The 12060-nt window shown below is 45.1% G+C and overlaps 1 protein-coding gene across 2 annotated transcripts in view; it reads left to right on the plus strand.

The window, feature by feature from the left end:
• orb (polyadenylation element binding protein orb) overlaps positions 1-12060 on the plus strand; it is a 208534-nt gene that overhangs the window by 83259 nt on the left and 113215 nt on the right. The window lies entirely within an intron of this gene.

Genomic DNA, 12060 nt, shown 5'->3' on the forward strand with positions numbered 1-12060 from the left:
TAAGAGAAAATATATAGCGGATTTTCCGGAAATTTCAAAAATAGTCGCGATATATGAAGACCAAATATTTCATTAATTCCATTAATTATTAATATCTGCTAGTACTGCTGGTTCATTGCATTATGACATATAATTCAGTACAAAATGAAGTTAAACAAAAAGATGCTTCACTGCATCGCGGATTTTTGTGAAATATTCATCGAAAAATTAAAATTGAAAAGTACCACCATATCGGCAGCCATTTTGCCAGCGATTATTCATCTCTGAGAAGAACGTTAAATTACGCGCTGACTGGAAGCCAAATATATACCCACAGGCACTCGGACAAGGCATGTGAGTGGTACATAAGCCTTATCACTGTTGATGTTTCATCTTAAATCACTGTAAAAATAATTAAAATCCGAATTTCATACGTAAGCAACTCAAGGATACTGTATACAGTCTCGTCCCAAGCTACTGTGCTGTACAGTATACACCATCTCTCTCTTCTCTCTCTCTCTCTCTCTCTCTCTCTCTCTCTCTCTCTCTCTCTCTCTCTCTCTCTCTCTCTCTCTCTCTCTCTCTCTCTCTCTCTCTCTCTCTCTCTCTCTCTCTCTCTCTCTCTCTCTCTCTCTCTCTCTCTCTCTCTCTCTCTCTCTCTCTCTCAATGAAATATGAATTACTGTATCATAAACTTTTTGTACAGAATTAAAAATAATTTCATTGACAAATTTGTTTCTTTTAGCAACTAAAAATTATTTTCCTAATTCTTTCGTTAGTTTGGTGAGCAGCTTCAGTCAGCTGATTCTCAAAACGTAAACATTACAAATATGGGACGATCTTTTTTTATGCATTTACTGTGATAGGAGATCAAAATAGTAATACAGGCACTCGGACAAGGCACGTTGTGGTACAGAGAATATCTTATCACTGTTGATGTTTCATCTTAAATCACTGTAAAAATAATTAAAACTCCTTTCATACATAAGCAACTCAAGGATACTGTATACTCTCATCACCAGCTTGTCAAGACTTAGTCTTCGTCCCAAGCTACTGTGCTGTACAGTACATTTCTCTCTCTCTCTCTCTCTCTCTCTCTCCTCCTCAATGAAATATGAATTACTGTATCATAATCTTTTATGTACAGAATTAAAAATAATTTCATTGATAAATTTGTTTCTTTTATGGCAACCCAATTCTTTCTGTTAGTAGTGAGCAGCTTCAGTCAGCTGATTCTCAGAACGTAAACATTACAAATATGGGACCTTTTTTATGCATATTACTGCAAAATAGTAATACAGTGTTTAAGTGCATAGCAGTGTGGGAAAGGCTATACAGTAAAGCCTTTAAATATATACCATGTATATACAGTATATGCCTCCCTAGGGAGGGGCCAATGCTACTTTGGAATTTCACTTATCGCGGGGGTTCTGGCCCCCATTATCCGCGATAGCTCACTGTATGTCTTTTGGGCACCAGTATTTGGCTCCAAGTGCCCAACGATCCCTTGCAGGCTCCCCGGTCTTCGTTCAAGCACCCATCTCTTCATGAATACCCAATCCCAGCTCTTCAGCGTCCGCTGCCAGTTTCTGAGCGCCTGGTGCTTGATGCCAAGTTCCCAGTGCCTGCTTTCGAGCTCCTGGCATCGGCTCCCAAGTGTCTGGCGCCAGCTCCTGAGCGCCTGGCGCCATCTCTTCAGTATCAGTCTCCTGCTTGGAGCGCCAAGCTCCTGTTTCTGACCGTGGGTCTTTAGCCTATGCAGCTCCTTCACTGTTTGTGGGCAAGCTTTTTTTATCCTTTTTTGGCTCCTGCTAGCCCCAGTCTCTCCTACCTCGACCTGCCTGATTAGGAGCCAGATGACAGGCCTAGGCTACCCACATGGTGCTTTCCTTGTCTTCTATGAAGGCACTCAAGGAGATTGAAGTTTGGTTTTCTGCTAAGAGGGAGCAAGGTAAGGCTTCCTTCGGTTTTCATCCCTCGTGCTTAATCCTTAGGAGGTTTGTTTCCTACACCACTGGGGAAGCTCCTTCCTGACGCTCGACATTTTGGTCGACAAAAATTAAAGCTTTTTGTCGGCAAAACTTGACCTCCTTGTCAAGACATCTTTGAGTAGTTTGAAGTTATCAGTTTCTTGGACTGGATGGTGAGAGTGCTAGCCAAGAAGATTGAAGATTGCAGTGGTTTCTGGAGACTTCACCTCGGGCTGGCTAGGAGTCCTTTCTCATGTAGACAAACCATCAGGGATGGCTCCCTTGAACTTGTGGCTCTTTTCTCCTTGGGAGTTTTGAAGGAAAGAGATTTTTGGAGCTCCTGTTCCACTGAAGGAGTCACTCAGACCAGAAGCCGGACCACCAATAGGAATCGACTTAGAATCTTCTGGCTCATTGTTCCAAATGCCCCAAGGATTTGTCAGCATTTGTTTCTAAGACTGTCTCTCCTCTCCAGCAACATCCCTTTTGTGGGAGTAAGCCCAAGTCCAGTCTAGGACCCACTCCAATGTCCTCTTCTAGACTGGAAAGTTTCCAGGACGTGGTCTCAGGGAGAACAGAACCTTCACATCATCAGAGCTGAAAGCTATTGACTCGGGCTTCCGTGCTTCTTGACCGTAGTTCACAACAAAAGACTGGCAGTCCATTCAGACAATACCATAGTCCTAACGTACATACAAAGCGAGGCACTCTCACTCTTTTTCTCTCTGCCAGACAGCAAGAGACCTTCTACTTTGGACAGATCAAATCAAGTGAGTCTAATCACACTGGTTTTTCTGGGCCAACTAAATTCTGACGGACGAGCTGAGCTGTCAAATAGTAGGTCCTTCCCACCGAGTGGACCTTCGATTCCCTTGTCTATCGGGATCTACAATACTACAGGACAGGCCGACATTGGACCTGTTTGCCACCTCAAGGAACCATCGCCTTCCTCTTTTTTGTCGTCTCAGGCCTTGGACCCTCTAGCATGGGCAACAGATGCCATGCAACAAGATAGGTCCCACTTGGAACAAGAACTATCAAGAGGAGCTCAAGTCCTTGTCCAAGAAATGAGGAAGTCTTCTATGCACAAGCGGGAGCCAGTCTTCTCAAGTTTTGGGAGAAGTGGAGTATCAGAGGGACCGAACAGTGGATTGTCAAGGTTCCACTGGAGGACTTCTCCATTACGTTCATGGAGAGCCCTCTTTTGGTCCCTTCTCCCTTCATTTTGACGGCCTACTCAAGAGGCTCTGGGGAAAACATTCTTCCGTTTTGGAGGTCGTCTCCTCTTTCCTTCGAAAGAGAGTCATAGACATCAACTCAAATGATTTCTACCGTCTGTTTATGGTTCCCAAATCATCTGGTTTGGGAGACCACCTCTCAACGTAAGCACCCTCAATCTGTTTGTCTGGCAGACGAAGTTCAGATGGAGATGAACCAGTCAGTCTTTTCATCCATTCACCAGGGCGATTGGATGATAACGTTGGATATGCAGGATGCATGCTTCCACTTTCCCTTCCATTTGGATGCCAGGAAATATGAGGTTCGTCTTCCAGGACACACAGGCGTCAGGCGCCCCACGTCAGTGTCTGAATGCCTGTCTCCCCTCGGAGCACCTTGTGCCGCCTGAGCACCCTGCGCCAGCCCCCAAGTGCCCAGTACCAGCTCCCAGGTGCCCTGCAGCAGCTGAATTCCAGTTCCAGGCTCTTTGCTTTGGCCTCTCTATGGTACCTCAAGTGTTCGTTGGAGTCTTCGCCTCTCTAGCAAGTGGCTTCTTTTATTAGACATTAACATCAGTCTATTTCTGGACGACTTGGCTTTTCGATCCCCTTCAAAGGAAAAAGTGCACGAAGGACTCGTACATCTCCTCTCTCTCAGGAACTGAGATTATCATCTACCTTCAGAAGTCCCAGTTGGGCCTCGTCGCCAGAGTTCCTCTATTCGGGGATAAGTCTCAACTCTTGGACTTTCCAGGTTTTTCTGTTTGCCAAGAGAATCACCAGCTACCTTCGGACGGTCCACAAGTTTCTAACCCCTTCATCTTTCTCAGGCCATCAGTGGATGAGCCTACTGGAGAGACTCGCCCATTAAGACGTTCGTCAAGTTAGGCAACTTCTCATAATAGTTTTGCAATTCTTCCTGTAGGAACTGGGACAGGGAAATGGCCAGACACCTAAATTGTTTCCCATAAGCTCGGTACAGTAATCAAGTCGGACTGGCATGTTGGCGGTTGGAACGTAGGCTTTTGGAAGGAAAGCCTTTCATCCTTTGAGCCCAGACTTAGACTTCTCTTCCAAGTCCTCAGTTTTAGGTTGAGTCCTCTTGGGCTACTCTTTTCCATCCTTCAACATTGTCAGGGAAGTGCTGAACAAGCCTTAGGCTCATCGCAACATTACGATGATTCTTATAGCTCCGTTCTGGCCCGTGAAAGAATGGTTCCAGGACCTGCTACAGTTGTGGGTGGACTTCCCGAGACTTGGCCCCCTAAAAACCTTGTCTATTCAGACAACCTTACTTTGAGGGATACCAGAAGGTTGTCTGTTCTTGTTCTGACAGGCTTCAGACTGTCCAGAATCTTGTCAGAGCGTAAGAGTTTTCAAGACGCACTGCAAAGGTTATTGCAAGATGCAGGCGTCGACTTACTAGCCACGTCTTCCAGGCTGCATGGGTGATTTTCCAAAGCTGGTGTCTCAGACTCAACATCTCTTCTTCTGAGATGACTGTGACCCAATTGTGGATTTCCTTCTTTATCCAAGATCTAGGAATCTCTCATTCTCCACCATTAAAGGTTTTCAATCTGTGTTTAGCTCAGTGTATAAAGACGGGTCCTGAATCTTGTGTCAATCCCAATCTTAACGACCTTGTCAAGTCTTCTGATACGTTTCAGCAGGAAAGGAAGATCCAGTCTCCTGGAACTTAGACTTAGTGTTGTTGAAGTGGCTGACAGGTCCCGCTTTTCAACCCCTTCATTTTTCTTCTCTGAGATACCTTACTCAGAAGAGACTTCCTTGTGGCCTTGGCTACTGCTAACATATTAGTGAGTTCCAAGACATCAGTAAAATAAAGGGTAAATTTTTTCACAAGGAGATGCAGTTTGCTTCTTTACCCTTGGATTTTTTACCAAGAACAAGGTCCCTTCCAAGCTCTGGCCCCATTCTTTCTCCATTAAGACCTTAATGGATACCTTGGCTCTGAGGAAGAGGAGCGAGTTCTTTTTTCCTGCTAGGGCTTTAAGATATTACCTGAGCAAGATCAAGAAGATCAGAGGACCATCCAGTAACCTCCGGTGCTCTGTCAAGAACCCGTCTCACCCTCCAACTAAGAACGCATTGCCCTACTTCATCAGAGACTTAATTTCTGAGGCACACACTGAGTCAGGAGGGCGTTTTGCTGACTTTTACAGTGAAAGCTCATGATGTTAGGAAGTCTCCACCTTAATTAGCTTTCAGGCACACGTCATTCTTCCATGCTGCAGTCAGCCTACTGGAAGTGCAAATCTGTCTTCACGTCTCGCTATTTGAAAGAAGTTGAAACTGTTTGAAAATTGCAGTACCTTGGGGCCATTATCAGTGGCTGGCATGGTATTGGGTGAGGAATCATAGAAAACTTTTCTCCTATCTCTTGGCCTTAAAGCAGGGTGTCGGATTTTTAGGAGCGAGGGGGTACAGTGTACCTGGAGTACCCACCGGTCTCAGTGGATGGGTTGTGGTGTTTTCAGTGTAGGTGAAAGCATTGTCTGTTGTTATTCTGGTACTGTACCCAGAGCAAGGGCACTTATTGATGCTCTGCTAGCCATTGGACATATCCTTCGCTGCAAAGCTCCCATCTAAATAGAAGCGCTCCACTACTATACCTCCATGCCACTACAGGTTAAGAGGAGTACCAACCAGAGGCAGTAATTACTTGCAGTAGCTCTCTTACCAAATAAGGAAACAACAAGCATTGTCTCCGACGTTGGGAACTTTTTTAATTTCAAAGTCATTACCATAACTTAATGTTTTGGAATAGAATATGTCCATGCATCCCACCTCCTGTCAATGTGAGCTTCAGCTATGTAATTACTAGGTAAGTTACTTATATGAAAATGTTATTTTCATGATAAAATAGTTTCATATATACTTGACAAGGAATTACGGATTGGAGCCCTCCCTCTTCCCCTCTCTTGGACATAAGGGCACAAACAGAATGAGGTTTTCTGCCAAGTCGTTTCCAATACTCCATTGGTGGGTGGGCTTGTCACCTACACTAAACTATTGAAGCTCTACCACAATTTTTTAAAGTCTGCTGTGCGAGTTAGAACTATAGCTATGTAATTACTTCATACATACATGCTTCTGGTCCAAGAGCTGATGCACAGCGATGTTCCTACGTTCGTGGAAATGACTCCTCTTTGGCAAGGGATAGCCTATGTCCGTCAAGTGATTGAGATACCTCTCTTCCATCTACCTCAGAGTGTCAGTCTCCTGTGCATGAAGCAGAGGATGGGGAGAGTCAAGAGTTTCTTGCTTCCTACAGGGAGGTTATTGATCTCATTCATGAGTTCAGCAATCTCTCTGAGAGGTCTGAGGCTACTCCTCTAATGACTCTTACGGGCATAGAAGCTTTACTTGGACCAAAGAAGGATGTAAGAACTTCTTTTGAGTTGCATTGCTCTGGGCATGCTACTTCAATCTTAAACATGTGAATTCTTTGGTTTCGGGACGGGATAAGTCTGTGTTCTAACAGATCTTTTAAGCTTCTCGCCTCTCCTCTGACTCCTCATAGGAAGTATTACTCGATGAGTTACGTACCTCTTTTGAGTAGACAGCTCAACTCTGATGTCATTCGCTTGAAGCCTTGGTTAACACTATATCAGGTTAGGCTGATGGTCCTTCTTTAATCTTTCAGGAAGCATCTACCTTGGATTCGGGTGCCTCTTCTGCCTTCCAGACTGTCTCGTGTCTAGATTTGTGGTCTTCAGCGGTAGTTAGGATTTCTTCATCCCGTTCTGCAAGAGTTTAGTTTGAAAGTTTGTCTGCCATAGGTTACTACAATCTGTATGTTGATTTTGTTGTGAATGAGATCTCAGGTTCTTGTTTGGAAGGAGAGGAGGGCTTTGGTGTAGAAAAAAAACTTCATGAAGAAATTCCAAAGTAATTTCTGCCCTCAGCTTGGATGTCATAGCCAAAATAAACTCCGTGGTGATCCCCAAATTGTGTGTTGACTTTCGTGATTGTCTTAGATTATTCTGAGATGGAGTGCTGAGAAAGATAAGGAACTATTTTGGGATATATGCCAGAGTTGGGATATTTGTTGATAATATTTTGACTATTGATAGTGTTAGGTATTGGAAAATGGTAATTGATAAACTGTGGCAAATGTAGATAAAATTAGGATAAGGTTCTGTTTGAAGGTCTTCAGACCACTGTAACATTAAGGTTAATAAATTAAGATAGGCAAAAAGAAGTTTTTTTTTAACCTCCAAATCTGTTCCCATCATCCTTCACCAATTGTGTCAAAGAGAAAGCCCCTACAGTGCTAAGGCCATGTCATACCTAGGCCAGTTGAAGGCTAATTTATGGACTAACTTCATACTGATGAGAAGGGATGCGTCTCTCTAAGGTAGCTAAATCAGTTGATGTGGACTCTTTGTTTTTGTTACAGAATGGAGATCTCCTTGGATCCCAGCTTCTCCTGCCTATGGAACAACTGGAAGCTGCAATCGTTAGACGTTGGGCCGACGCTAATGATCGTCTTGTCCAACAGGCAGTGGCTGAGTCTTCATCTCAGTCTTGCCCTTCCGCTCCAAGACAGAGTAGGCTGTCCCCCCCCAGGAAGTCTTCAAGACCTGCAGTTTCAAGCAAGGGTTCCCAGCCAACTCCAGCACCAAGGAAGCAGCCTCAGCAACGTCCCTTTCAATGTCGTCCTTCAAAACCAGGGAGGGGGAGTATGGGCAAGGACAGGGGAGAACGTCGATAGATTGGGGGCCACTCCCCACCCATTGCCACCGGTGGGGCGATGCCTGGCGAGCCACTGGGCTACATGGCAGATGCACTGAGCGTAACCGTGGGTAGTAGATGTCCTTCTGGTAGGGTATCTACTTTCAAGTAACCTCCTCCTCCTCCTCTCCAATTGGCCTCTCCTCCACCTAGTTTACACCCAAGGCTCTCCGAAGCGCTTAGCTCTACAAGAGGATGTGAGGAAGATGATGGACAAAGGGGAAGTGAAAAAAGTAGTTCATCCTTCTCCGGGGTTCTACAGTCGAGTTTTCCAGGTACCAAAAGCCTCTGATGATTGGAGACCAGTTATAGATCTCTCAACTCTGAACCTTTTCATCGGAAGACGAAGTTCAGAGTGGATACTCCCCCTGGACAGTCTTAGCAGCTGTAAGGGATGATGACTTCATGTTGACCGTAGACTTGAAGGACGCCTACTTTCAGATCCCTATCCACCCTTAATCCAGGAAGTTCCTCCACTTTAGTCTTGGGGAGCAAGTGTTCCATTTCAAGGTCCTTTGTTTTGGACTGACAACAGCAGCACAAGTATTCACAAGGGTCTCAACCCTAGTGTCGACATGCGATCATGCTCAGGGCATTCGCCTATTGAGATATCTCGACGATTGGTTGGTCTTAGCAAGCTCCCAGGAAAGGCCGATTTGGGACTGGGACCGTCTTCTCCAGTTTTGTCACAACCTAGGTATCATGATAAATCTGGAGAAGTCCAATCTTCTTCCCAGCCAGAGGATTCTATACCTCATCGAGAGTTTTCCCACTCGACCAGAGGATAGAGTGGTTCAAGGTAGTTGCTTGCTCCTTCCTTTCGAAGGAGGAGCAACCAGCTCACTGATGGCAAGTAGTTCTGGGCCTCTTGACCATCTCTGGGGAAGCTGGTCCCTCACGACCATCTTCATATTTGGTCCCTGCAGTGGAGATTAAAGGAATTTTGGTCCCTAGCAGGAGACTCCTCAGCTCCAGGGCCCTCTTTTGCCAGAGGCAAGAGTGACCTCAGGTGGTGGTTGGACGATCAGAACCTGATGGTGGGAGTTCCTCTTCATTTGACCCCTCTAGATCTCATGTTCTCAGACGCATCCTCTGAAGGTTGGGGTGCTCATCTGGAAGAGCTCCTGACTTCTGGGGTGTGGAGCACTTGGGACAAGCGGCTCCACATTGTGTTGAAGTTGAAAGCTGCCTTCCTGGGTCTTCAGGAGTTTAGGGAGAGGGTAGTAGGTCACTCCGTGTTCTGATGTTGGACAATGCTACAGTGATAGCGTATGTGAACAAACAGGGGCGCTGGTGTCGCGCCAACTTCACTCGCTGACGGTCGAATTGCACCCGTGGACGATCGACAACGCAGAGTTCATAGCCAGGTAAATTCCAGGCTAAAGGAATGTAGTGGCTGACAAGCTAAGTCGTCAGGGACAAGTTCTAGGTACGGAGTGGTGTCTCTATCAGGACATAGTGGGCAGGCTGTTTCATCTGTGGTGAAGACCCATGTTAGACCTCTTCGCTACAAGGTTCAACAGGAAACTAGAGGCCAGTTGTTCTGTGGTCCCGGATCCATTTGCTGTGGTGGAGGATGCCCTTCAACATCCTTGGGACAACCTGGAAGTTTACGCCTTCCCTCCATCTGCCTGGTCCGTCATGTCCTGAACAGTGATGAGTTCCAAGAATATCAGGATGACCCTAGCTTCTGTCTCTACTGTCAGCAGTGCCGAGAGGATTCCCCTTGACACAGTCTTCTCTGCCAACCTCATGTAGAGAGGTACCACCAATCAGTAGTGTCCCTGTCTCTTCATGGCTGTAGGTTGTCCAGTATCTCTTCGAGTGAGAGCTTTTTCTTGCAGAGCAGCGACTCAGATGTCCAGCTACCTTGGGAGATCTTCGTTGGCTGTGTATCAGGGCAAGTGGGCCATCTATTGTGATTGGTGTTGTCAACAGGGTTTCTCTCCACTCGGAACTTCTGTTCAACAGACAGCGGACTTCTAATCTGTCTCAGAACAGAGAAAGCCCTTTCTGTTTCTGCTGTCAAGGGCTACAGGGCTGCCTTAGGATTAGTTCTCTGTCAGAGTGGACATCTCTTCATCCTGGGAAACCTCTGTTGTTCAAGAGCATTGAGCAGTCTTGTTCTCATAGGGAACTCAAGTCTCCTACATGAGACCTAACTCTGGTACTGAGTAGTCTCACTCGAGCTCCGTTTGAGCCACTGCGTCAATCGTCAGACAGTGATCTGACTGAAAACTTTTTCTCCTGTCCTTGGCTTCCTCAAAGAGAGTTGGTGCGCTCCGTGGTCTAGATTATGACGTTAAAACACACCAGGGGTTGGGGGTCTGTGGCTTCAGGATTTGTCCCAGAATTCGTGGCTAAGACTTAAAATACCTCAGTTCACAATGACAGATTTGCCTCGTTTTCCATTCCTTCCCTTGGGGGATTTTGTTAATAGCGATCCTCAAGATTACTGCTTTGCCCTGTCAGAGCACTGCTTTGCTATCTGAAAAGGACTTGTCACCTAAGACCTAGGTGCCGTAGACTTTTTGTTTGCACAGGCCGAACTAAGAAAGAAGTGTTCAGGAATACTGTTTCGTTTTGGCTCCATGAGGTAGTAAGGCGAGCCTATGCCTCAGCGTCAAGTTCAGTCTCCAATGCTGTGCATGCTAAGGTACATGACATCAGAGGAATAGGTTCCTCTTTGGCAATTAAGAAGAACTTGTTTGTTCATAGGGTTTTGAATGCTGGTTCTTGGCTTCATCAGACCATGTTCACTTCCTTCTACATTGCCCACAGGTCCTTGGACACTTTTTCCTTGGGTCCAGTGGTGGCTGCTCAACAAGTGTAGCTCATTCAGTGCCCCTGGTGGGACAGTTTGTATCTTGCCTAAGATGATTGTGTGGAAGAGAGAATGGGTGTCATGACTGGTCTTTTTTCTTTCTCTTTTTCCTTTCTTCTCTACCTTCTTCTCTACCTACGGGCAGTTTTGAAGAATAAGACGCATCATATGCTGGAACAGGTTTGATGCAGGCGAGTGTTGCAGCCATACTGTTACAGCATTTTTATGTTCCATACAACATACAAATTTGCTTCTCAGTTGCCTGTACATCTCTCTCCAGCAAGGGGAGTGAGCATTGGTGGCAAACCCGTTTCCTGCGGCTGGCATGGTTTGCTGCTTGAACAGATATAGTTCTCTTGACATCCATGTATGCAATGAATCTAGCTTGCTGCATTGTATTTAAACCCAGTGGACTGGGTGTTAGATACCCACTTATCAAACAACTTGGAGGCTTAGGTCCTCTTCCCAATCTCTAATTTCTAGAAAGAGTGATCAGGTGTGCTGAACTTCCAGTTGGTTCAGGATTCTTATACCTCCCTCCAAGTGTTAAGTCTATCCTAATGTTGAGACCAAGGGTTTGTTCCGTGTATGAACAAATGACAAATTTTTAATAAATTTGTATTTTTCATAGCTAACAAACCTGAGGTCTTAACATGACTGCCCACCTCTAGCCACCCCTCTTATGTTTTATCCTGGGTTGGAAGAAAGCCTGAATGCATCATGTGGTTCCAGCTGTGTGTCTGACCTGCTTCCACTTCATCTGCATATCAGATGCCAGATGCTACAAGTTTCTTGCATATACGATTTTTTGTTTTTAAACAGGTTTCCAGCTGGTGCCAGAAGGTTTATCCTAATGTTAAGACCTCAGGTTTGTTAAGCTATGAAAAATACAAATTACAATTGTTATTTTTATCATGAAAATAACGTTTTTCAGTGTTAGCCTGTTTGCAATAGCCATAAACTGTTTTGATTAATTACATTCTAGTGAGTTTCCAGTGTCATTTTTTGTAGATGACTGCTGTCTATTGCAGTGGGTCTGCTGCTACACAAGCTTGTGTGAACAGTCGAACACTAATAAATGCAGCCTTAGATTGTGTTAAAATTTGCCACCTCAGAATGGAAGTATGTAGTCAAGACTTGGAATAGAGAGGGGATAACAACCCTTTCTCACATTACAGCATTCTGCAATTTGATGCAGTGGGAGTTTTTGGGGGTATAACATGCCTTATAGTATATTTTGCTTGCAGATAAAAAAAAAATTAAAACAAGCATAATATAAGCATAATAATTTTGACACTCCTTAGTTCCAATG

Source organism: Macrobrachium rosenbergii, chromosome 24 (genome assembly GCF_040412425.1).
Source record: "Macrobrachium rosenbergii isolate ZJJX-2024 chromosome 24, ASM4041242v1, whole genome shotgun sequence".
NCBI classification, from domain to species: domain Eukaryota; kingdom Metazoa; phylum Arthropoda; class Malacostraca; order Decapoda; family Palaemonidae; genus Macrobrachium; species Macrobrachium rosenbergii.